Below are 25,726 nucleotides of genomic sequence, written 5' to 3'. Positions count from 1 at the left end.
TCTGTTTTCTTGGATTTCGTTATTCAATGGAGCAAATTGATCTTAATCGTGTGGATAGCCCACCTAAAACTCCTGCTTCCATGGGCTACGATGCAGCAAACAGAACGTTTATTATAGAGAATGAATTGCCAGTGACTTTACAAGATTCTTTCCATCATATTGGGACCACACATGGCAATCCAAATGTGAGATTTGATCAGAGGCCCTTCTTGTACAGGCCTCAACCAATTTATCCACTTTCTCTCAGCATGGCCAATACATTTCAACCTTATGGTCTCGGTGTCAACGATGATAATGTCATGAGTGAGGCTGCCCTACTCAATAGCTTACAGAGTCCACAGTTTGACAGAAGTTCCATAGGTGTTGGCAGCAGAATTTCGAACAAATAGTCAAGTTGGGACAGCATTTGCTACTGGAGTTGTGCCCAATGCTCACCACTTCAGTCATGTTCATAGGCCACAGTTCCCTAGAAATGTTAGTTTTGAAGGTAACCCACCTTTTTTATACAAGTCACCTGATTGTGGATACTCAGTGGTTGGTGGTAATGGCATGACGAGTGCAGTTCGATCTGATAAAGCACCAGTTGTATATCAATCAGATGATCATGGGGAGTCATTTATTTGTGACAATGTCATGACAATACTGTTCAACCTGATAACCTTTATACTGATGATGGCATAGCCCCAGAGTTTCTGACAAATAGTCAGATTGCAATGGCAACTTGTACGAACCTCAACTCCAATGGACTCACTTTCAATGCAAATCATGGCCCACAGATCCATAAGAATTTCTTAAGCATTGGAGGTAACAGACCAGTTTTAGATAAAGGGCACAATCATAGCGACTCTGTGACTGGTAACAATTTCATGATTAGGGCAGTTCAATCTGGTAACGTTTCTTCAGAGCAGATTGATGGCACTTTCTTAAGTATTAAACCTGGAGGTAGCACTGGGTTTCAACCCAGTGACCAAGCTGGAGGTATTTCTTTCAATATTGCAAGGGATGTTGCCACCCAGTCAGATATCTTTCACAGGGCACAGGCTGATGATAAACTTTTGAGTATTGGCCACAATGGGGGTAATGATACATGGTCCACCAATGACGGCAGTGTTTTCAATGCTGACATCAATTCAAGCCCATTCAATATCTTCCAAACACCATCAAGTATAATGCAACATAATTTTCCCTTGCAATATGGCAAGAGCTTAAAACTTGGAGGAAGCGCAGATGCAAGATGTGCAAATACAGATCCTTATGGAGGATTTCATGGTTATTCTGCCATCAGATCTAGACCCGCTAGCAGCACCCAAGCTGGGTTGCCTAATATGGACGCGCTTCTGCTGTCTAGGGTAGCACCGATTCTGGTACTTCAGTGAGGACCAATGGGTTAGGTTCAATGCAACCACATCAAAGTTATGGGAATTCTGTTGAGGGCTGCTCAAGTGAATTCACAGATCATCGTCTGGTTGGGGATCAAAGATATGTGACTGGGCAATATCAATCAGGTATACAGAAGATACTCCATCCCATTGGCTCCAAGCATATTTTTGACATAACTTATAAGTGAATATGAGATGTCAGATGTTGTCCCACCTTTTATATTTATTTAGCTATCTTATGATTGATATTTGTTGAACCTTTTTTTCTCTTTCACAACTAATTGCAATTGGTACTTAATCTATCTGGATTTTTAGTGTTTTTAGAGTATTCAGCATCAGTATTGGACCTTGGTATGTGTTACTATGACTGACCTTATCTATTTATTCAATAGTGTTTCTTGGAATATGTATTGGAACCTCAATCTAATAATAATGTTTCTGAATTAAATTTTTACTAATCATTGGCTGGACTCTCAAACTCTTCAATTTTCGTGTTGTTCAGATAAGGTTTATGGTAAGGATTGTTGTATGTTAACTATTTGGGTATTGATCATCGAACTAATTTCTGAGGTTTTCTTGGTTCTTAATAGTAGTAAGGGTAGCCAAGAGAGCCAGAATGGGATCTTGTTCATTGATATTATCATAAAGGCTAGATAAAACCCTTATACAATAAGAATTTAGGTCAATGATCTGAACTCGTATGCGCAGAAAGGGTAAACAACATAAAACTGACCTTGTAAAAGAGAAGAGAAAGATAGAAGAAGGATATGGACTAGGCCTTTCACCAAAAACTTGACTAGCATCTCAGGGGTCCAACTTGGCATCCCACCAAGCTACCTTGGTGTCACACAAAGGGCTTCACTGTATCTCACAGCAAAGGAGCTCTGAACCTCACAGAACTAAGAAAGCTATGTTTGAATCCCAAAATCTTGGGGGACTTGTGTAGCCCCTTCTCTTTATTTATAGGACCAAGGAAAAACAGAAAAAAGAAGCTTTCCCATGTGTGGGCTAAGAAGAAGTTCCACTACAACTAAAACTCTTAGAAAATCTAAGAAAATAAACACCTATTTTCACATGGGCTTTAAGTCCCTCATATTTGGGCTTATAAAATTGACTTATTACAGAAAACCCCAAAATACTAAACCTATGGCCCATATAACCCATTGGGCATTCAAAATTAAGCCTTTTGGTCCATTCATGATCTAGTCTGACCCAACGATGGCCCTGGTTTTCCTGTGGTTTGCTGCTACATCATTTCTCCCCGGCTTGAAAAAATTCATCAACGAGTTTGTAGTTATGCTGAATCAGACCTGTGTGATCATCCTCTAATCTTGAGGTAGAATTCAACAACCCTTGATATTATCCCGTCAACATAGTGGTTGTGCTGCCCCCCATAGCTTTAATACAAATTAATGCAGTGCTTAATCTCGAATTACTGAAATCTAGTTGGAGATCAACTTGCGACAGGATCGCAGGTATAGGGACAGAACCTGAATTGAGAAAAATTGAGATAACTCTATTTAAACAACTCAGTTATGCATGAAATTCTGGTCAAATGGTCTATTTGTCACGGAGAACAAGTCTGTTACGTCTTATGTTGATCTAATGGTCAGATTTGGAGACATGCGGTAGTCTCCAAAATAGCAGGTAACAAAAATAGAAACTCAGATTCAGAAACCAATAGAAAACAGCAAGTAGGAGTCAATAAATAGCAAGTTAAACTCAAATATAAACAAGGTTCAGATTTAGAAACTAAGGTGGATAGAAAATAACAAGTAACTTCAGCAATTAGAAAATGTAGAAAATAGAAACTAAGCTAGAAGTACTGCTGTGGATGGAGTTGACTCATGACTGATTTATCAACACTAGAAAGTGATCTGAAAGCTGAAACAGAGCTAACAATGGTTATTTTATAGATTAGAAAATAGAAGTATAAAACAGAATCTGAACTTGTATGCGTAGAAAGGATAAACAACAGAAAACTGACCTTGTGAAAGAGAAGAAGAAAGATAGAGGAGAAGGTTATGGAATAGGCCTCTCATCTAGAGCTTGACTAACATCTCACCAGTCCAGTTTGGCATCCCACCAAGGCCTTCACTTTATCTCACAGCAAAAGAGCTCTGAATCTCAAAGAACTAACAAGCAAAAGCTATGTTTGAATCTCAACATTATGGGGAGTTTTGTAGCCCCTTCTCTTTTTTTATAGAACTAAGGAAAAACAGAAAAAGGAAACTCTCCCATGTGAGGCTTAAGGGGAAGTTCCATTACAACTATAACTCTTAGAAGAAGAAAGTCTCTAGAAACTGTAAAGAAATAAAACCTAATTTCGTGTAGGCCTGAAATCCCTCATATTTGAGCTTATAGAATTGGTCCATTACAATGGAAAACCCAAAAATACTAAGCCCATGGCCCATATAACCCATTGGGCACTCAAAATTAATCCTATATGTCCATCTTTGTTTCAGTCTGACCTAACTAGTTTGCTGCTGCATCACTTTAGTGGCCATTAGTTTAAAGATTTTAATGTATAGAAAACCAAGGCATTTGATGTGATTATTAGAAGAAGGGGATTAAGGTGAACTTGCATTTTTTTGGTTGATGTTGAGAAACTAAGCGTTAAAGATTCCCATTATATGTAAAAACTGTGGAACTACTGATGTAGTGGCGTTGACAGGTTGGACCGGCACGATCCGCTGTGGAATACCAAGCCGAGACAGAACTGGCCCAACCCAACTTTTTGGTTCAAAGGGGCTTGGTAGATATTTATTTATTTTTTGGAATGGATAACATGTGGCTGACCCCATTTAGTTGGGATAAGGCTGAGTTGTTGTATTGGATTAGATAACATCTAATCTTTTATTTTTTGGGTAGATAGCAATGAAAGATTTAGTTCCCTAATTGTTTTGACTTTCCAAAATAGACTAGGTTTCTTTATAAGTTTTTTCTTATTTTATATGTACATGTACTGTTGATGGAGAGATTACATATGAAATTTGAGTTTTGCTCTAGTGTGCCTGTGTGGCTTGACAACCAGTGGCTGTGAGTTCTCCCCTCCGCTTTCTTCTCTTCTCTCTCCCATTTTCTGTTTTCTTCTTTCTTCTTCTTCAGGATGCTGATTAGGAGTAACTAAGGGTATAGATTCAAAGAAGGTGACATCTTTGGAGAGAAGTCGTCTTCGGGAGGAAGGATGGTAGCACTTATACCCCTTGGTAGAAGAGGAATATCTAAGGAAAAGGCATTTGAGTGCCTTGGGGTCAAGCTTAGTCCAGGCTGATTTATTAACATGGACGTAACAGACATACCCAAACACCTTAGGAGGAAGAGAGAAAGCAAGAGCTTGAGGAGATAAGATTTCCAAAGGGGATTTGGAGCCAAGAAGTTGAGTGGACATGTGTTTGATTAAGAAGGCGGCAGCAAGAAGGGCATCAGACCAAAAAGTCTTGGGGACGTTAATGTAGTCCTAAATTGGTAGGAGACCAACTAGGAGCCAGTAAACCAGGATCTGTTATGAATAGGTAGCTCGAATAGGTCAAAATAGGGTTTTAGATCAAAATTAGGGTTATGTTTTGATGTGTTGGTTATGCTAGGAAGGTGTAGAGGAGTCTATCAGTGAAGGTCTCGAGTTGTTTTAGTGGTTGGAAGTAGGTTAGATGGAATAGGCAGCAAGTTAGGTTTAGGGTTTGGGGTTTTGGAAAGTGTAAATTGAGGGGATTTAGGGTTTAGAGAGGAGGTATAGGGGTATCCTTTGGATTGGGTTTTCCTTTAGAGAAGAGGGATGTTCGATCCAATTTTGGGGCAGAACTGATGGCTAGTTTAGTCTGTGCGTAATTTAGGGTTTAGGGTTTTAATTTGGAGATGGATGATCTAGGGTTTGGATGGATGGAAAGGGGCAGAAGTATGGATTGAGTGTAGGGGATAGGCAGTGGATGTTATGCCTGCAGTCTGGCGGGTTTCTGATGGTTGAGTGTTTCTGGACTGAATTGAGAGTGATGAAAAATGAAAAATGTTAGGGTTGGGGTTGAAGAAGGTTAGGAGAAGAAGTGGGGGATGGGGATGCTTCCAAACTTACTTGTAAGTGCTGTAAGTAAGAGGCAGTAGCTTGAATAAAAATCAGATCTTGGACTGATACTTGAAAGAAAACTTGTAGAAGAACCACCTGGGCTTCACACTGCAAGGTTTCGATTGGATCAGACACCAATGCCACCAACTTTGATCACACATAAAGCAAACTGTCACAGTGGAAGAGAAGTTGCAGCAGCTAGCAAGCAATTTTTAATTTTCAAAAGTGGATAGTGAGGTGCTCCACGAATTCTATTGCTTAAATAATGGCCCAAAGGCCTTACTTCTATTCAGCTTAGGAGTTTGGATACTCCTAGCCGGCTACACTATTCACCTCCCTTTCTAAATTCGTGGGAGTGTGGTGTGGACCCCCAAAAAAAAAGAAAATTACATAAAATAAAAGTGGTGACTTAAGTCACTTAAATTGAACCACTGGTTCAACCAGGTTGGGTCGGTTCAATTCAATTTAGAACATAAAACTCTTAAAAAAAAACTATGGAACTACTACTTCTACTACTACTTGGGGAGCAGTTGCTTGTTCCTCTTCTTCTTGCGGATGTAGTGCTTCAGCTCTGCATCCGACATGCATGCCAAATAGGAGACTTCTAGCGACTTCCAAAAAATGACAATTTTTCCTCTCAGCCACCCCCTTTTGTTGGGGGGTGTCAACACAAGCACCTGATGGATAATTCCATTATTAGTAAAAAATTGCTGGAGACCCCCATACATATACTCGCCCCCTTTATTAAAACGAACAAGTTGAATGCAGGTACCAAATTGAGTACAAATTAGCTGATAGAAAATTTTAAAGGCATTATAGACATCACTCTTTTTTTTTTCATCAAAAAAGTTCAAGTGGACCGGGAATAGTCATCAACAAAGGAAACAAAATGAAGATAACCAAATAAGGAAGTAGTGAGGGCAGATCCCTAAACATCAGAATGCACAATATTGAAAGGAACAATGGATCTATTACCATGATAGGGATCAGAAGAACGACAATGTTTAGAAGTGATGTTTTTCGCTAAAAGGATCATTTGTATTAAAAAAGAGATAAAAGATAGAGTATAACGATTAAACTGGACAGATCCAGACACAACTACAGACTAGCCAAGAATTTCCCTCCCACCTTCGGCAAAGCCATCAGCAGGAGGAAAAGACTGCTAATACAGAATATTTTTTTTTTATGAAAAACAACGGTATCTCAGTCTTCATTGAGCATCAACTAAAAGCTCATCATTAAAATTTTAAAGTGATGTGATTTACCATATTCGTTTTGGTTTTTCTTTTCTACCAGCAATTTTTCTGAAAAGGTTCATATTGAAACAGGTGGCTAGGAAAATGAAAGACGAAGATGGATTTTATTATCCTCATAATCTAGACTTCCGAGGTCATGCGTATCCCATGCATTCACATTTGAATCATCTAAATTCTGATCTTTGTCGTGGAGTTCTTGAGTTTGCAGAAGGACGGCCACTGGGGAAATCTGGGTTGCACTGGCTGAAGATACATTTGGGAAATCTATATGGTGGCGGCATTGAAAAGCTTTCTTATGATGGACGTGTAGCTTTTGTGGAGAATCATTTGGATGATATCTTTGATTCGGCAGAGAAACCTGTTGATGGAAATCGCTGGTGGCTAAATGCTGAAGACCCTTTCCAGTGCTTAGCTGCCTGTATTAATCTAACAGAGGCCTTGAAAAGCTGGTCACCACATACTGTCATCTCCCACCTGCCTATTCATCAACTGAGTGATTCATCAGAGGTTGTAGAATCTCCCAGAAAAGGCCTATTATAGGGAAAGTCACCAGAGGAGGCTTTCATTCTTCCTTTTGTGTGTGTGGTAGGGGGAGGGGGGGGGGGTTTGGGGGTCGAGTTTCATTATTCCCTTGTTAACTAGTTTTGGTACTTATCATAACTTTTTTTTGTCCCTTATCCTCACTGTGATAGACATATAGAAGATTCAAACGTTCCCATTCTGTCTCTTTGAAGTCAAGAAAAACCATCCATTTCACTGTACCTTTGGTTCTTTTAGTAGATCACTAGCTCAACCTTTGAGTAAATGAGGTTCGTACTCAAAACTCCAGTTAAAACAGTCAGAACTTCAAAATCCGACCTCCCTTTAATCTTCCAATGTAAATAAACTTCTATTGGAACTTTCTAAAGCCATTTTGAACCTAAATCCAAACTAACCTACTTATCATAATGCTAATATTTATTTTTCGATGAGAAGTCAAACCTTAATTGACTGAACAAATAGTAAATATTTGTTTGGTGATGTTAAAGAAAGCATGAGTGAAGGAATTTGCAATTTGCCATAAATAATAAAACAGAGATAACTTTGATTTTGGGCAAGTCAGAAATTATAATGACATATAACTACTAAAAGTTACACCAATCCAAGTAGAAGGATTCCTTGGATATCATGTGATTGTTTCCAGCGCAGGTTCAGGTCATCAAGTAGTTTCCAATGCAATGGACTGGCTCAGCTTCTTGTAAGAAAAAAATGTGCAAACATTTGACAATCTTGAGATCGATGATCTATCGTCACAATGCTATCCCTATCACTAAGAAATTTTCTGAAAATATTACGTAGTTGGTCCATGATTTGGTACCTGTTGACATGATGGTGAGAAGCTCAGTTCAACCATTGACAGTTTGAGTAGGTATGTATAGGAAATGATTTGTCAATCAACTACTAATGGCTAATTGAGATTTTACTACATTGGTGTGCCGTTCATGTTTTCTTCACTCATGGTTTGAGCTGAAATTGTGTAATCATTTGCATTTTTATCTCTTGTTGTACAGACTACTGACTATGTATGCTTTCTCTGTTTCTCTCAACCAAATAATTTTTTTGCTTTATTTATGGAAAAAATATATTCACAAAAGGAAAATTATTTTAGCTTATATATGGTGGATTACAATTGTCTCTACAAACTGTATCAAAAACAAAATTTTGCATACTTATATTTTGCCTCATTAAGTGTTACTAACAGTAATCCGACCTACTGGGGAATGACTTCTCGAATCCCCTTCATGTTCATCATGTATGCCACTAAACAGTTGCTAAACTGTGGTTGTGGGTCTCTTGACATTTGATGCTATATACTGAAACTTTTCTTTGTGTTTCATTTTGTCATTAATTAGGTATCATTTCATAGAATTTTTCCCAATGACCCATCTGGATATTATTTTTTTAATAGGTTATGCTTCATGCACACGTATCTACTGCTTTATGCTAGCATGCTCTTGTCGTTTTAGAATTTGAGATTTCTACTTTTCATCTTATATGTGATCTTTGCTGGAGCGGATTGCTGGATTATATTGACTGGCTTGTTCTGTCATAGGATGGTTCATGTAACGGTTTGAAGCACTATGCAGCTCTTGGAAGAGATGGTGTAAGTTTAATGGTTACTCCTCTTTTGTTTTCTTATCGTTTTTTTTTGTAAGTGTTTTTTTTTTTTTTTTGGGGGGGGGGGGAAGGGTGGGGGTGGGGAACTGGTTCTTAAATCATTTATTATTATTATTACCATTGGAGGCAGTGATGCCATTTTAGTGTTCATCTATTGTTATGCATAATATGGATAGAAAGTACAATGTTGAGCTCATTGACATTTTCAGCATTTGAACTGTATCTGATGCAATCTCGGGTCACAAAACCCTGCTTTGGGATTGCTATCGGCTCATAAAAACAATTAATATCTTAAGTAGTGGTTGAGTGGCAATACCGTAAATAAATGGAAGTTCAGAATTTCCTTTTGGTAAGTAACAGAATAAAAAACTCAAAGATTATTGAATCAAAGGAAGAGGCTTTTTTAGGAATTCAAATATGACTAGGGAAAACTTGAAAGAGTTGTTTGAAAATGAGTGGCTTTAGTGTAATTAACAAATAGGGTTAGGATATTAACTTGAAGGATACGCTCTTCTTCAACCTTGCGATAAATAAGTGAATTTTTGCGATAAACCAGTAGTCATAACGATATTAAAAAATCCTTTGTCTGAACCCCGATTAACCTGAAATTCCTGTTAAGAATCTCTAACCGGATCTTTGTATTCAGCCCACTAATATACCTCAATACCCATTGCTGATCCATTTTCTGAAACCTCCATCTAGAAGGCAACTTGTGAAACTCCATATTGTAGGTGGGTAGATCTTTACTGCCTTGATGAAAGTTGACCATTTTGTAGAAGGGCACCTATTCATAGTTAGGACTTAGGAGGAACAAATTTCTCGTTCAATATTTGCGTCATAGCCATCCAAATTGTGACTGGTCCAAGTCGCCTAATAAGTCTTGACCATAACACATCATCCCAATACGAACATGCGTACCCAGTGAATTTAGCGAGGATAAGCTTGCATTTCTTGTTATTTGGAAAGGACTTGTAGGCGAAAATCCTCTCGATTTTAGTTAAGTAATCAAGAAAATCCTTGGGTCCCTTCTTGCTGTCGAGCTGTGGAACCTCAACCTTGATGAACCGTATCTGAAAACCGTCATGTGACATCCTGGGAAATAACTGGCTCGGATTGCTGTCTTGGAGGCATATCCAATTATCCATAATCCATAGAGTTTGAAACTATGGAACTGGTGAAGACTGCCCTGCATCATCTCGCCTGTCAAATCTCCTCAGGAAGGCAAGAAAAGCGAAGTTCTTGTGAGATTGTTCCTGCTTAGCCGAGGTCTCTATAATGAACTTGGGTACAGGAGATAAGTGAGGAGATGCCCCTGTTAAGGATTGAGAATGAGGAGTTGAAGAGGCAGGTGGAAGAGTTGGAGAGGGGGAGAACCTCATCCCAGTATGTCTGTGCCCGAGCAGGTTTTCGGGAGAGTGAAGTTGCATGATTGTCGGCAGACAATAAGCTTCTTCGGAAGAGGCTTCGAGCTCAAGACCTGAGTACCATTAGTGAATTCTGACTTCTTTGGGAGACTATTGCCTTTTTGCATGTATTTGCTTGTCTTGCCATGTTGTAGAGAGAGTACCGATGATGTAGGAAAAATAATAATGTAGAAGTAAAGTAGCTTGGGAATGTAAATAGGTTTTTTCTTTTTATTGGCCTAAGATTTTCTATTGTTTTCTGCAAAAATGCTTTTTAAAAATTTCGTCATTTATCAATATAGGCCAATATATTAGATGAGTAAAAGTTCTGTTTCAATACCCTGCTGGTTTTCCTGTAATTCCTTGTACAGCTTGTAGAGCTCAGGGTTTGTGATGTGAGAGGGTCCTGTCATGGTTAGAAGACTACAAGAATTTTGGTTCTGATACTAATTAATGCAGTCCTGGGTCACAAAACTCTGCTTTGGGATCTCTATGGGCCCACAAAAACGATAAATACCTCAAGTAATGGTGGGAGTGGAAATACCATAAGTAAATGGAAGTTCAGTATCTCCTTTTGGTAAGTAACAGTAACGGAATAAAGGACTCAAAGATAATTAAATCAAAGGGACGAGGCCTTTTCTGAATTCAAACAAGAGTAGATATAACTTAAAATGATATTTTGAAAATGTGGGGCTTTAGCATAATTACAGAAATAGGGTTAGAATATTAATTTGAAGGAGACCCTCTTCTTCAACCTTGCAATACAGACACTGGTTTTGCGATAAATCAGTAGCTGTTTGGATTGAAAAAGCTCCTTTGACTGGGCCGCAATTGACCTGAAATTCTGGGACATAGTTCCCAACCTGAGTAATGTAGGACTAGAACCAGAATAGGTCTAATCCCAGGCAGGATCAAATAGAAAACCTCCAGTGAACAAGTTTGAGAACAATGGGATCTCAAATTGGTTGGAAGAGAATGATGAGATCGCCAATTGGTAACCACAAGTAAACAACAGAAGTAAATAATATAATCCTTCAAACCAGTGACCTGTTGAAGTTGCAATTGAAGTTGAATAATCTCTTGAAGAATTAAGTTCAATTCCCCAATAGAAGAAACCGATAAGAACAAGAGAAACTGAGGTCGAGCAGCAATTAGGGTTTTGAGAAAACCCTAGATTCTCCTAGATTGATGTTGAATTGCTCCTGCTGATTCAGTTGATGGAGATGTAATCTGGCAGCAATGATCTTGATGTTGAAGTCTTCAAGAAATCAATGTGACAACCAATTGAAAAAAATCCCAGAAGCTTGTAGCACTCTTGAACTTGATTTGACTGAAACTAGGTTGGAACCAATGGAAGGGGATGGGGGAATGGAATTGGCATCTCATCCTAGGCCTCTCACCTATCCTATCTCAGGATTTCAACATTGCATGAGCAAACTTTTCTATTATTCAAATTCGTGTACAATATTGGCCTCCTTTACAAACATATATAGAAGACTTAAAAATAGACTTGGACACTAAAAGAAAAGGCCTAACCCTATCCTTAACTAATAAGCTAACCTAAATTGACTAGGAAAGTGAAATAATAAAGGAAATAGACTCAAAACAGGACTCTAACTAAACTAATGAAGTAAATCCCGTTTTCGTACTTTCTACCCATATTTTGGGCTCATTAAATTGGCCAATTACAAAGTAAACCCATGGGATCAAAAGCCCAACACTACATAACCCAACCCAAAGCTTATTTTCAAATAAATAAGCCCTTTAGGTGACTTATCTGCATTAATTCTCCCTTGATTGAAAAAAATTGGACCTCGCATTTTGCAAAATGGAGGAATCAACTTTGTATGGTGAACATCTATCTTCAAACCATAACAGTACTCAGGCAGCTCACAGATGTTAGGAATGTAGTCTTTAAGGCATGGAACTTTTTCTTCAAAGAACTCTGCTGGCGTGACGAACTTTATGTGCTCAACTTCGAAATCAATAGTCAAGTCTATGGGGTCTTCTACAGTTGTGTCTTCAACCTTCTCTGCTTCAAACTCTAAACTCTTTAAGGTCTTCTTTGTCGCTCACAGTCTCCTCAATTGTTTCTTCAACCACGCCAACTGTAGTGTCAAGTTCTTTACTTGCTTCAAAATTTAAGCCTTGACATTCGAAACATCAAGTACTGACTCTTCATTGACGATAGAAATTGCTGGATCATTAACCTCATAGATGTCATTGTTATCATCCAGAGTGTCTTCACACTCTTCTCCTTCAAGGGCAGCATTAACAGCCCATTCATCACCTACTTGTGGTTCACACACCAGCATCTTCGGATTGGATTCAATGACTGTAATCACTGAGTTTCCTCTTTGCGGGCAGAATTTTGCACGATGACCATCACATGATTGTAGAGTGAATCTTCGTGGTGCAGCCTTGAGTTAAATCTTCGGCACCCATAGCCTTCTCAAAACAGTTGTTTAAATTGTATATCTCGACCACACCCATCTTGTCTCTAATATCAACCCTCAATCCCAATTTGAAATGGGATATGAGTTCCTCATCTTCTTCATCAACAACAGTATGAGAAAGCAAATCATTGAATTTATCTATATATTCTTCAACTTTCAACATACCTTGTCGAATAGTGTTGAGTTGATCATGGAGGCACCTACGGTATGAGGGAGGCAGATACTTTTCATTATGAATATCTTTCATAGCCTCCGTGTGGTTGGTTCCATGTGACGGCGAGTCATTCTTCCTTCATATGTTTGCCACCAATCTTAGGCTCTTCCAGTGAGTTTGGTATTGGCTAGTTGCATCTTTCGATCCTCAGATAATCGAAACCATTTGAAATAATCATCGAGAGCATTCAACCAGCCATGGAAAGCAATGGGATCGTGCTTCCCATTATATTCCTTGAGATCTAAATTCACCTTATGCTTGTCATCTCGATGTTGTTGGTAGTCATCATATTCTTCATCATCTTCAAAGCCATCCTGAGTGGCTATTGGAATATTTCTTTGTGCTTGGCATAGAGGTGGTCGAGGAACATTATTCATAGTGGATTGCTACCCTCGAGTTGATATCTCTCTCAATTATTTGAGCTCCTATCCATGGAATTATCTTCTCAGATAATCGCTGAACAGCTTGTAGAATAGCATTAGGAGCTTGATTGGAACTTTCCTCCATAGCTCTGATACCAAAATAATGTAGGACTAGAACCAAAATAGGTCTAATCCCAGGCAGGATCAAATAGAAAACCTCTAGTGAACTAGACACAGAACAATGGGATCTCAAATTGGTTGGAAGAGAATGATGAGATCTCAAATTGGTAACCACAAGTAAACAAGAGAAGTAAATAATAAAATCCTTCAAATCAGTGACCTGTTGAAGCTGCAATTGAAGTTGAATAATCTCTTGAAGAATTAAGTTGAACTCCCCAATAGAAGAAACCGATTAGAACAAGAGAAACTGAGATCGAGCTGCCGATATTTGGATTGCTCCTGTTGAGTCGGTTGATGGAGATGTACCCTGGCAGCAATGATCTGGATGTAGTAATCTTCAAGAAATCGATGTGACCACCAATTGAAAGAAATCCCAGAAGCTTGTAGCACACTTGAACTCGATTTGACTGAAAGTAGGGTTTGGAATCAAGAACCGATGGAAGAGGATGGGGGAATGGAATTGGAATCTCACCCTAGGCCTCTCACCTGTCCTGTCTCAGGATTTCAACATTGCATAAGAAAACTTTTCTATTATTCAAATTCGTGTACAATGCTGGCCTCCCTTATATAGAAGACTCAAAAATAGGGTTAGAAAAAGGAAAGGTCTAACCCTATCCTTAACTAATAAGGTAACCGAAAATGACTAGAAAAGTGAAATAAACTCAAGTCAGGATTCTAACCAAACTAATGAAGTAAATCTCGTTTTCCTACTTTCTACCCATTTTTTAGGCTCATTAAATTGGCCAATTACATAGTACCATGGGATCAAAAGCCCTACACCTACATAACCCAACCCAAAGCTTATTTTCAGTAAAATAAGCCCTTTAGGTGACTTATCTGCATCATGAAGCCCTCTCGAGCACAACTAATGGTCGTCTAAAACAGCAGGTAAAAGGAAGATATTTAACTTCCAAATCAAACATGGCGGAAGATTTGGAACCAGCAGTAATTCTTGGCTTCAATGTCATAATAGGGGCAGATTGGAAAGGTTAAGATTCAGGATGTTAGATTGCCCTAGGGTAGTGATATTCATAGTCTGAAATCTCGCGAGATCTCGCCGAGATTCTCGGTTTTCCAATTTCTCGAGTCGAGATGGCCTACGAAACTTAAAATGTCAATATCTCGGAGAGATCTCGGCTTGACATAGGAAAATGCCGATCTAGGTCCTTTATATGAGTGCCAGATCTCGAGATCTTGGTGGAAATTCTTGGTATACAGACACCTATCTATGCCAGGAACCAAGACAGAGAAGACACACTTATTTATGGCTAATATCATTTAAGTAAATGAATTTGTATTTCATTTACTTAAGATATTATTCGTAAATAAGCAAATACCCCCCCCATTGGAATCCAATAAAAATAGTTAAAAAATCAAATTCCAAAAGGAAAAAAAGTCAACCCCCCAGTTAAAGAACAAAAACTGGATTTTCGGCGATAGGCGTGATTTTCAACTTTCTAATGCTGGGGTTTTTCTCAAATCTAAAAATTCCATAAATCTTAATATGGTAAAACATTGCTAAAAACCAAAAGTGCGGTAAAATATTCATTTGTTTTGATGTCCAAAAATTATTTTCATTCGAAGCGATTTTGACAGATTCGCAAGACATCGATTAAGTTTGACCGCATCGTAACTCTTTCAATATAAATCAGATTTTAGCAATCTTGGACTTGTTGGAAAGCTATGTTTTGAAAGCTTTCCAAAAAGTCCAAGATTGCTTAAATCTGATTTATATTGAAGGAGTTATTTACCGTCAAACTTAATTCGGTATGCGCGAATGTCACAAAATCGCTCCGAATGAAAATATATTTTTGGACATCAAAACAAATGAATATTTTACCGCACTTTGGTTTTTAGCAATGTTTTACCATATTAAGATTTATGGAATTTTTAGATTTGAGAAAAACCCCAGCATTAGAAAGTTGAAAATTACGCCTACCGCCGAAAATCCAGTTTTTGTTCTTGAATTGGGGGGTTGACTTTTTTTCCTTTTGGAATTTGATTTTTTAACTATTTTTATTGGATTCAAATAGGGGGGTATTTGCTTATTTATGAATAATATCTTAAGTAAATGAAATACAAAGTATTTACTTAAATAATATTAGGCATAAATAAGACTGTTTGTCCTGTGTCTGTCCTGCTTTCTCACTAATTGAAACTTTTATTTGGACTTTGTTTTTGTAAAATCTAATATTGCCATTGTGTTTAAATGGCCTAAAATAGGCTGTATACCGATTTTCAGACCCAAAAGAGGTCTAAAACCCACTGAGATGGGCTTCTTAGTCGGAAAAAAAAAAATGCACAAACTTGCCGAGATCTCGGCCCAACTCGGTTTTTTGCTGAGCCGAGATGGCTCCGAGACCCGAGTTTTTGAATCTTGGTGATATTAACCCCTAAAGTTTGAGGAAGAAAGGGCTTGGGAGAAAGGAGATTGAGCCAAAATAGAGAGGCTGCAGATACCATCAGTGCAGGACACAAAGATTAGGTAGGGTGACTGAATAGCAGTAAAACAGAGGAGAATGAAAAGAAGAATAGAAGCAGAACCAGAAAAAGAAAAGGAAGAGGTTCAAGAAAGAAGATTGTACCTGAGGGGCTCTAGGTCAAACCAGGGAAAGAGAAAGAACAACACCACACACACCCACAACCGTGAGGTAAACTCCTTCAAATTTTCATTCAATATTCATCCTATTTAGGTGTTGGTTACATGCAAGTATATAAAGAGGAAAGGACTCCTAATCGTATCCTGAGATTGGAAACAAATTTGATTCAAACTCCAACTCTATCATGAATGAAATAATAAAATGAAATTACAAAAGCTACCCCTAATTAACCCTAGTGAACCAAGCAACTGCATCAGTATTATTACCCCTCCCTCCAAGCAGGGTGGGTAGCTTTATCATTTAGTAGCAGCCTTTTAGTATTTTCTAATTGGTATATTTAGGAATGGAATTATTTGCATCATAGTTGTCATGGCGTCACCATATCGAGGCCATGGCGTCATTTCGCTGGAGAAGTGGGCATATCGACCATCGATATGGATGATGTAAGAATATCGACCGATATGGCCTCCATGTCGTTGCCATGGCACCGCCATCGGCGCCATACCACGACATAAGGCCATATCGGACGACATGGTTGTTTCAAATTATAAAACTTAATTTTTTAACAATAATTTTGTTAACCATTTTTTATTTTAATGCTTTTTCCTTAACATAAAAAAAATTAAAAAAACAGCAAACAGAAATCACTAATACACTACTAACTAATACACAATCACATATTCACATCAACAAATTTTTTTTTAATTTAGATGGGTTGTTTATTAGCTTTATTCACTCAATATAAATTATGTTCTTGTAATTGATTTTTTGTTTTGTTACTTGTGTAGTCACTTTCATATGAATCATATCTCAACTCTCATGATTTTTCAACTTTATTATCAACAAGACTATTGCTATCAATTATTTGATAATCCATGATTTCATATACACTAATGGATATTACACTTTCATGAATCAAACCATAGTAGACTAGTAGTACACTTTCATGTTAATTTTTGATGTTATAGGGTATATATTATAGCATACTAAATGACATTAAAAATAGAAAAAATAAAAAATAAAACATGGTCGATATGATCGCCATAGCATCGCCATGGCGGATGACATGTCGATATATCGACATGACACCCCTCCACCGACTTGGATCGCCGTGACGACGTGACAACTATGATTTGCATATTCTTATTCACCAACTATCTTTCCCAGGTAACTGTGGTTTAATATATATTGGATCTCTTGCTGGGTTACTTATTAATTTGTATATTCCTATTTTTAGTATTTTAATATTTTCTTGTGGATGGTGGGTTTGTATCTCAGTTGGAAGCAGCTGCAGTAAATTTAGTTGCTCGGGAGAAGCCTGCTGACGTTTAATCAGAAATAGCTGCTAGGTAAGATGATTTCCACTTCTTAGAATCTTTGTGATGAAAGTATATATCTTGTCCTTCATGATATGCACCATCATACATGAAAAAGTTGAAATTCTAAGGGACCCACCATTTGTGTTTCCTCTTGAAAGAACTCCTGATGCAATTCCTTGTCAGATTTAATTTGAACTATGAAGTTATCCAATCTGAAGTGAGACCTGTGCTTATAGGCGGAGGCTTTTGCGCCCTGCTGTTAAGTAAGATGGAAGCTAGCTATTTGCTTGTTAAAGGTGCTCGCCCGCGGCTATTCGTCCCTCTCTATTAATAAAAGACTTCTTGCTATACACCTACCTTGGTAAGCAATGATTCTTCCCTCATCCAAGGAGGAAAACAAGTCTGCTGATATTTTGCATTTTCTTTGATCAAATGATTTTATTCTTCGCATGTATCCCATTGTATGAAGAAGCCCCTGAAGGTAGTCTGTTTGTCCAATCTGAAGGGTTTTTAACATTATGAAAATGGACTCTGAGAAAGATCCTGCAAACAACCGAACTGCTTTTTTGGCCAAGGTCTTAATTGATCAGGTCAGTTTTCTTCTGAAGTGTTGAATTTCATTGCTTGTTCTGAAATGAGAAAGTTAATGGGAAAATGCATGACATACCTGTTTTCAGAATTCAACTGATGGTTTTCAGTGTTTGTTAGCTTTCAGGTGGATAGGAAATTGATGAAACAAACGGTGATGACTTCAGTATATGGTGTTACTTATATTGGGGCACGTGAGCAGATTAAGAGGCGGCTGCAGGAGAAGGGTCATATTGCTGACGATAGATTACTGTTCAGTGCATCTTGCTATGCTGCTAAAGTAGGTAACCTGCAATCTAAATCAAGGATTAAGTTATTGGCCAGTATTGGAAACGTATCAGCATCTTGTATTATGTATTATTTGATGAATTAATGTATCATGTACAACAGTTCAGCGCAACTCAGGAAGCCTATTGCCAATTATTTGGGTTGGCCACATGAGCTCACTATTCTGCTCTCTATCTAAGACCATATCCTTTGTAAACTCATAAGTATTCATTGCACCACTTCAACCAAGGTCATTTTTGGTCTTTTTCTTGCCCTTTTGGAACATCCTGTACTTATGATTCCTACTGGTGCATTTATGTTGTGTTTGGTGTGCATTCCTGGAATAGATTCTGTGTCTAGAGTGCATTCTGAAGCAAGAAAATACAGAAGAATGTGTTTTAGAATCCATTCTAGACCCGGTCTATTCCGAGGATGCCTGCCAAACACAGCCTTAGTCTTCGTTGGCATTATCTGGGAAACAAGAGAAGAAAATTGTTTCTAATTTGATGAAATGGAGAGGTGCGTCCGGAGTGCTATGTGACCAACATATTCCTTTAAAGCTTAAATGAAAGTTCTATAGAACTATTGTTCGACCGGCCATGATGTATGGGGTAGAATGTTGGGCTGTTAGCCTGTTAAGGAGTGCCGTATTGATAAGCTTTGTGTAGCAGAGATGAGGATGTTAAGATGGATGCGTGGTAAAACAAGGAAGGAAGAGTATGAAATGATCATATTAGATCGGACTTGGGGGTAGCCCTGATCAATAACAAAGTACGAGAGAATCGTTTAAGGTGGTATGGTCATATTCAATGGAGGCCGAGGGATGCCCTAGTAAGGAGGAGTGATATGATTCCGATTGAAGGAGCTAAAAGAGCTAGGGGCACACCTAAAATGACCATAGGAAAAGTGGTGAGGAAGGACTTGCGTAGGCTAGGGCTTGTTCCAAGTATGACCTTGGACAGAGCCTATTGGAGGGCAAGGATTCATGTTGCAGACCCCATTTAGCTGAGATTTTCTTGATGGGCTGGGCTATGCCTATTTCCTCTTACTATCTTTCATCTGTCATCGTTCTTTGTCCTTTTCCTTTCTCACCACTTCCCCCCATATATATATATAGTTAGAACTCTGTTTTCCCTGCTTTGTTTTGCTTGGATCCATGTAGCCGACTCCATTAAGTTGGGATAAGGTTGAGTTTGTTGTTGTTGTTGTAGTGATTCTGTTCTAAAAATGTACATATTTAAAATAATATCCTGCTTGGGGAGGCACATCTGAAATTCTTTGGCAAGTCGAGAAATGGAAAATGAGGGAAAATAGAATAAAAAGGGTTTTGAGGGCTAGAAACAAATCATAAACATGCAATACAGCAATATATCACAATTTCCAACTGGCATGTAGGGTGGTACCGTGTTACTGAGTCTACTTATTAGTGTTCCCATGTAGTCTATTGAAGACCAACCAAATCAGTGATCCACATTAATTTGATGCAATTGTTTTGTAGTTTTCTTTCCTGTGATACAAGTCTAGTTGGATTTGAAACTTGACCAGGTTGGTCAAGTTGAGGGCCAATCCAAGCCCAAACCATCCTGAATAGTCACCCCAAAGGGGTAGCTCAGTTGGCGAGACCAACACCTCACAATTAAGAGGTCATGAGTTCAGCTCTACGGAAAAAAAAAAAACCCATTGTGAATAGTCAACCCAGGTGTGAACCAACCAATGGGACTTCCTACTCAATTATATAAGTTCCAACCATTGTTAAGCTTTCCTGATCTCCTATCTCAGGATATACACAAGGCTATATATCCAAAATTTCTTAATATTTCTACTGCTCTAGGAGAGATGTTCCAAGCAGCACGTGGCATTATGGGATGGCTTGGTGAATCTGCAGAGTTATGCTTCTGCCGCATATTTTTTGTCTGGTGCATAGTTTTTATACTCCAATGTCCAAAATAATAATAATATGGAATTGTTTGTTTTCACTTCTTGATCGTGAGATGATCGAACTTGTAACAGATTATTGCATCAGAAAATTAAGCTGTAAGATGGATGTCTCCTCTCGGCCTCCCAGTTGTGCAGCCTTATCATAAAACAAAAAGGCATCTTGTGAGTATTCAAGCTTGATACTGTACTGTGATTTCACCAACATAATGCCTATGTCAAATCTGCAAGTTTAGTTGGATACTGTCAAACGAAATAATAGGACAAAGGTCATCATCATATGTATGCCTAGGACATAAATACCTGTGCAATTGTCCTATTGAAACCTATTTTAAATATATCACGTTCTTTTAAGCGGTAAAAAGAAAAGGGGAATTTTCCAGAGAGGTTTTGCATATTGGAAGGCAAACTACCTTTCTATGGGAGCCAGGAGGTAAGTTGAATTTGCTTGAAAGTATTCTAGTTCCCTATTTTCGCAATTCTTCTGGCAGTAGTGGATAGGATTGAGAGGTTACAAGGACATTTTTTATGGCATTGTTGCAAACGAGAAAGGAGATGCATTCTGTTGGATGTAAGAAGGTTTTAACTCCTGAGGAAAGGAGTTTGGGTGGTAGGCCTGTCAGAGAGGTCAATAAGTTCCCTATTAGATAGGAGGCTGTGGAGGTATACGGAAGAGCATGGGAATCTTTGGAGGAAGATGTAGAGAATTGAAAATTTTCAGAATTTTTTTTTTGGTTGCATTGTTACAAAGGATGCATTCTGTGGAAGGGAAGAAGGTTTGTACTCCTAGTGACTAGGGAGAAAAGGGGTTTGGTTAGTAAGCTTGTTAGAGAGCCTTAAAAAAAAATCTCTATTAGGAGGAGCTGTGGAGGTTCACGGAAGAGCATGGCATTCTGTGGAGGGAGGTGGTGGCTTTGAGATATGGATTTGCTGATAATGGGTGGAAAACATGGGAGGTGTCAAATAATCAGGGGTGGGGCTTTGGAAGGGAATTAGGAATTTCTTTCCAATTGTCGAGAGAAACATTAGACATGTTTTGGGGACTGATGAAAAAGATCAATCTGGTCAGACATGTTTTGTGGCAGTAGACCCTGGAGCGAGAGTCACCAGATTATTCGAATGGTAACTGACAGAAAAAGCAAGTCAAAATGACTTATTCTAGTCTCTGTTGTGAAAAGGACTAAGGTGGCCCCTGATTGGTTTGATGTTGGAAAATATGAGAAGTCCATTGCAGGCTTGCAGCTGGTAGCAGAGCTGCAGAAGTTTGCGGAACTAAGAGTAAGGACAGGCGAATTTAAGGTAGAAACAGGACTGGCAAGTGACTTTCTTGATGTGGCTTTTCCTTATGGAGAAGCTTCGAAACTGAATCAAATCTGTCAAGTTGAGGAATGAATGTACCTACAATATATATCTTATGTGAGTTAAGAGAAGGATCTGCATGCCCTGTGATCACCCATTACTCTTTCCCACACAATTTTTGTGATTCATTGCCACAGGCTTTCCATATCCATTTGGTGATGCCAGCTGAGATGGAAGACTTGTTTGATGTGTGGTACGATTACCACCTAGATGGTCTGGCTTGGGGAATTTGGGATTCACCCCCTTTGCTGTAGGCTGTAGTATATGGAAAATGCAAACTCAAGGATTTTCAGAGGTAGCGGCAGTCATGAAGGTCAGATGGGAAGTTGCAAGGTGGGCTTCTTTGGCTCCAATCTTTTGGGGGGGGGGGGGGTTAGAATGTAGAAGCGTAGTACTTGATTGGGAGAGCTTCTGTAGTGGGATAGGTACAATGTAAGAGGATATATTGGGTTGCTTATTTCTGATCTTGTTTTTCTTGGGCATCCTGTTTTCTTTTTGTCCCTCTGTAATTCTTTCATTTTCCATTTCTCATTTCTTTTTTTTTTTCCGTCATTTCTCTTACTTTCATTCCTTTCATGAGGACCTCAGTTTTCCCTACTTTGTTTTAAAAGGATCCATGTAGCCAACCCCATTTAGTTCAGATAACGCTGAGTTGTTGAGTTGAGTTGAGTAATCTCTCCCTATTTATCTCCTAGCTGGGACTGTTCGGCGCCCTCCATTCTAACTTGCCTACTGGGTCTCCTGATTTTTTGTTTGTAGCATTGATTCCCTGTCCAGTATACCCAGATCACATATTTACCCTAAAAAATTTCATCTATGAGAATGTTTGCTGTATAAATCAATTTAAAGCGGGGGCCATTTTGCATGGATGAAGTTTTATATTTTTGGGTCAGGAATATCATCTAGAATCCTCGACCAGCACTTAAACTCTCTAGGGAAGAAGGAAAGTGATGTAGTTCAGAAGAACAAGAAAGCCAACAACAAAACAGACCATCAAACTGGATCAAGAATGGACTATTCTGTGCAAGTTTGAGTATCCAATGGGTTGTATGGGCCATGGGCTTTTTATTTTTTGGTTTACTTTTGTAATGGGCCAATTCTACAAGTCCAAATATGAGGGATTTATGTCTGATACGAGTTTAAGTAGTTAGTTTCTATTTTGTAATGCTCTGGAATAGTTTCCTATCTTAACCCAAAAAAAAGAATAGTTTTCTATTTTGAAGACGACTTAAGTTGTAAAGGATTCTCCCTACCATAAATAGGGGTTTCCTGTTTTTCTTGTTTACAAGAAGTTATAAATAAAGAGTAGGGGATCATACCCACTAGCATTGATTTGAGAAATAATTTGGTCCTGAGCTTGAGTTCTGTAAGAGACGGAGCATGGTTTTGTGGGATTCAAAACTGCTCTACTGAGTTGGTGGTACTCCTCCGCGTTTAGGTGAGAGGCCTAACATATCTTCTATCTTGTTTCCTTTTTCGATTCAAGGTCAGTTTGTGAATATTTCTCCATCTTTTGTGCTCTATTTATGTTTCTGTTTATCCTTTGAAATACTATTTTGATTCTTAACTATTAGCATTGTTCCTCGTAGTTTAAGACCTGGATTTCTACAGCCTATTATTAGCCCATCATGTCACGTTTTGTTGGCAGGTAACTGCCTGGTTTTGAGACTGCTGTTACAACACTGATAACACTCTCTACTTCTATTTTTACAAACTAATTCTGTTTCACTTCCTATTTCAGTATTGCTTGGTTACTAATCTGTATGTGTTTCTAAATTGGTTCTCACTTGATTCCTTGATTTAGTTACTAAATATCGTTAGTTACTAAATTTCAGTTTCTAATTTTGAACCTTTTCATCAAGTTCTAATTTCTGATTTCAGTTTCTATTTTCAGTACTCTACTGCTCCTATTTTTGGAACTTTCCAAATCTGGTTTCTAATTTCAGCAACTGCTAAATCTCAGTTACTATTTTGGGAGTTTCTATTTCTGGTAGTTTCGAAATTCTGGTTTCTATTTTGAGTTCCTAATCTCCAGAATCCTGGATTTACATGACGTTATCTAACCCTAATCCCTTAGGTGATTAGAATACCACATCAGACAGAGTGCAACTCAAAGTGGGGTCTAAACCTTACTCCCAATCCATGAATATGTGAGAACATACCCACTCACCCAACAAAATGCAATGACAAATGAATGTTCAATAGACTCGACTTAAACAAGAAAGCCCAAACCTTAGCATCTCTGCCTAATCCAAGAAAGATATTTTTCTCTACAAAATAATGGTAATAGAAGATAACCTTCGCTGGATGAATTTATTCCGCAAAAGTTTTCTGTAATAATGTGCATTATGTATTCCGTCATTAATCCCTTAATCTAAATAATGATGCAGCTGTCAGAGTGCCCTAAATTTTGCTACTGCTGAATTTTCCAATATTCTTTTGAATTGCCTCCTATGTTCAATCTTTTCTGTGGTTACTCATATGTACTAACTATACAACATTATGTGATGTGGTTGCAGATAAGAACTTCCCTTCAGGTCTTGGCCTTGCAGCGGGAGGATGATTTGGTAGGTTCTTGATATTGTTTCTGTAGTTTCTTTTTTCTCCTTTCCTTACGGCTGTCTTTTCCAAGTAAAACTCACCTAAAAGGAAATTATTAGGTAAGCTTGGTAAAAATAAGGAATTTTACTCGAAAATTTTCATTTCACTTAGTTGTTTTTTCCCTTAGGAATAGAGTAAAGAAATTATCTATTAATGGAACTATCTCCCCTACTTTAGATTGATGCAAAAAGACAGAGGAATGCATTTCCTCTGAATTTTGTACACTCTCTTGATGGTTCACACATGATGATGACAGCTATTGCCTGCAGAGATGCTGGATTACATTTTGCAGGTTTGTTCCCCATCTGTATCAGCAAGCAACATAAACGTATATAATGAGAATTCCCAATGGATAAAAAACATAGGCCATGGGTCTATATAAGTTAAAGAAATAAGTCTCATAAGAGGTACTCAGTTTTTATCTTATTTTTTTTAATTGATGTGTAGAGAATATGTTTGTTTCACTTTCTCTTTTGCACCACAATCATTGGTATTTCTATTTGCTTATGTCTTTCATTTGTATTATTAATTTTAGAATTTTGTTCCTTTTTTTTTTCCCCTTAGATAATCCTAATAAGGATCCACACTGTTTCTTTATTAACTTTTTTTAAAAGCTGGTTACGAGTACTCTTTCTTTTCTCTTCCATTAGTTGGATTGCTTAAATTACACAAATGTCTCTTAAAAAGTTCCCCTTCTTGCAATTCTAATTCCTTCCATCCTTGTCATTTTGTTCGCTCTCGTAATGCTTTGAAACATACCTCTTATAACAGTGGTGGAGAAGATTTGGAAGTTCATAGATTCCAACATATCATAGAAGATGGAAATGATAAGTGCTTGCATATGCACATGTCTAATCTTGCTTCATAATCTTCTGCTGGAAAAAGAATATGAATCAATACTACATTTAACAGAATACAATTCTTGTTACAGGGGTTCAAGACTCCTTCTGGACACATGCATGTGATGTGGACAAAATGAATCAGATCCTCGGGGAAAAATTTGTGGAGCTTGACAGCATGCCTGTACTTGAAAAAGTAAGCATATTCAAACTTAGGTTTTCCATAACATGAGATCCATCTCCGAATTGGAGGATGCTTGTGTTTTGCTGCCACCAGGTGTCCCAATAAATTTTTTTTAATACTGATCCCATGTCTGGTTCTAATTGTTCAGAGTTGCTAGAAAGTTTCCAGACATCATATCCAACATTGGCATTTCCTCCCCTTCCAGAGAGGCAATTTTGATTTGAGAGAAGTTTGAAGTCTCTATATTTTTTCAACTGATCCTCTTCTATTGATCGGTGAAGTTCCTCATCTCACTAAATAGGACACACATGTAGGGGATGTAGTGCTGGTCTCAGTGTGGTGTGAAAAATTCTCTCGTAGTTTTACAGGAATAACCAGATTACAGTTAATCAAGAAGCAGGTTGGACATAATGGATTGACAGAGGGAAGAGGGAAGTGAAATGCAGTATGTAGGATGGGTGAGAAACGGGCCTAATATGAGGTTGATTCTGAGGGAAAATTGTATTCTTCTGTAGTAACATTCACCAAGTGATGTAGGAAGGTTAAGTAAACTGTTTTCTAACGGTG

General features: G+C 38.1%; 1 pseudogene; it reads left to right on the top strand.

Annotated features, from left to right (window-relative positions):
• The first annotated feature begins 26 nt into the window (after positions 1-26).
• Positions 27-25,726, top strand: LOC122644896 (annotated as a pseudogene).

Source organism: Telopea speciosissima, chromosome 11, assembly GCF_018873765.1.
Source record: "Telopea speciosissima isolate NSW1024214 ecotype Mountain lineage chromosome 11, Tspe_v1, whole genome shotgun sequence".
NCBI classification, from domain to species: domain Eukaryota; kingdom Viridiplantae; phylum Streptophyta; class Magnoliopsida; order Proteales; family Proteaceae; genus Telopea; species Telopea speciosissima.
Note: the sequence above shows the minus strand (reverse complement) of the source record. Positions and strands in the feature narration are given on the sequence as shown.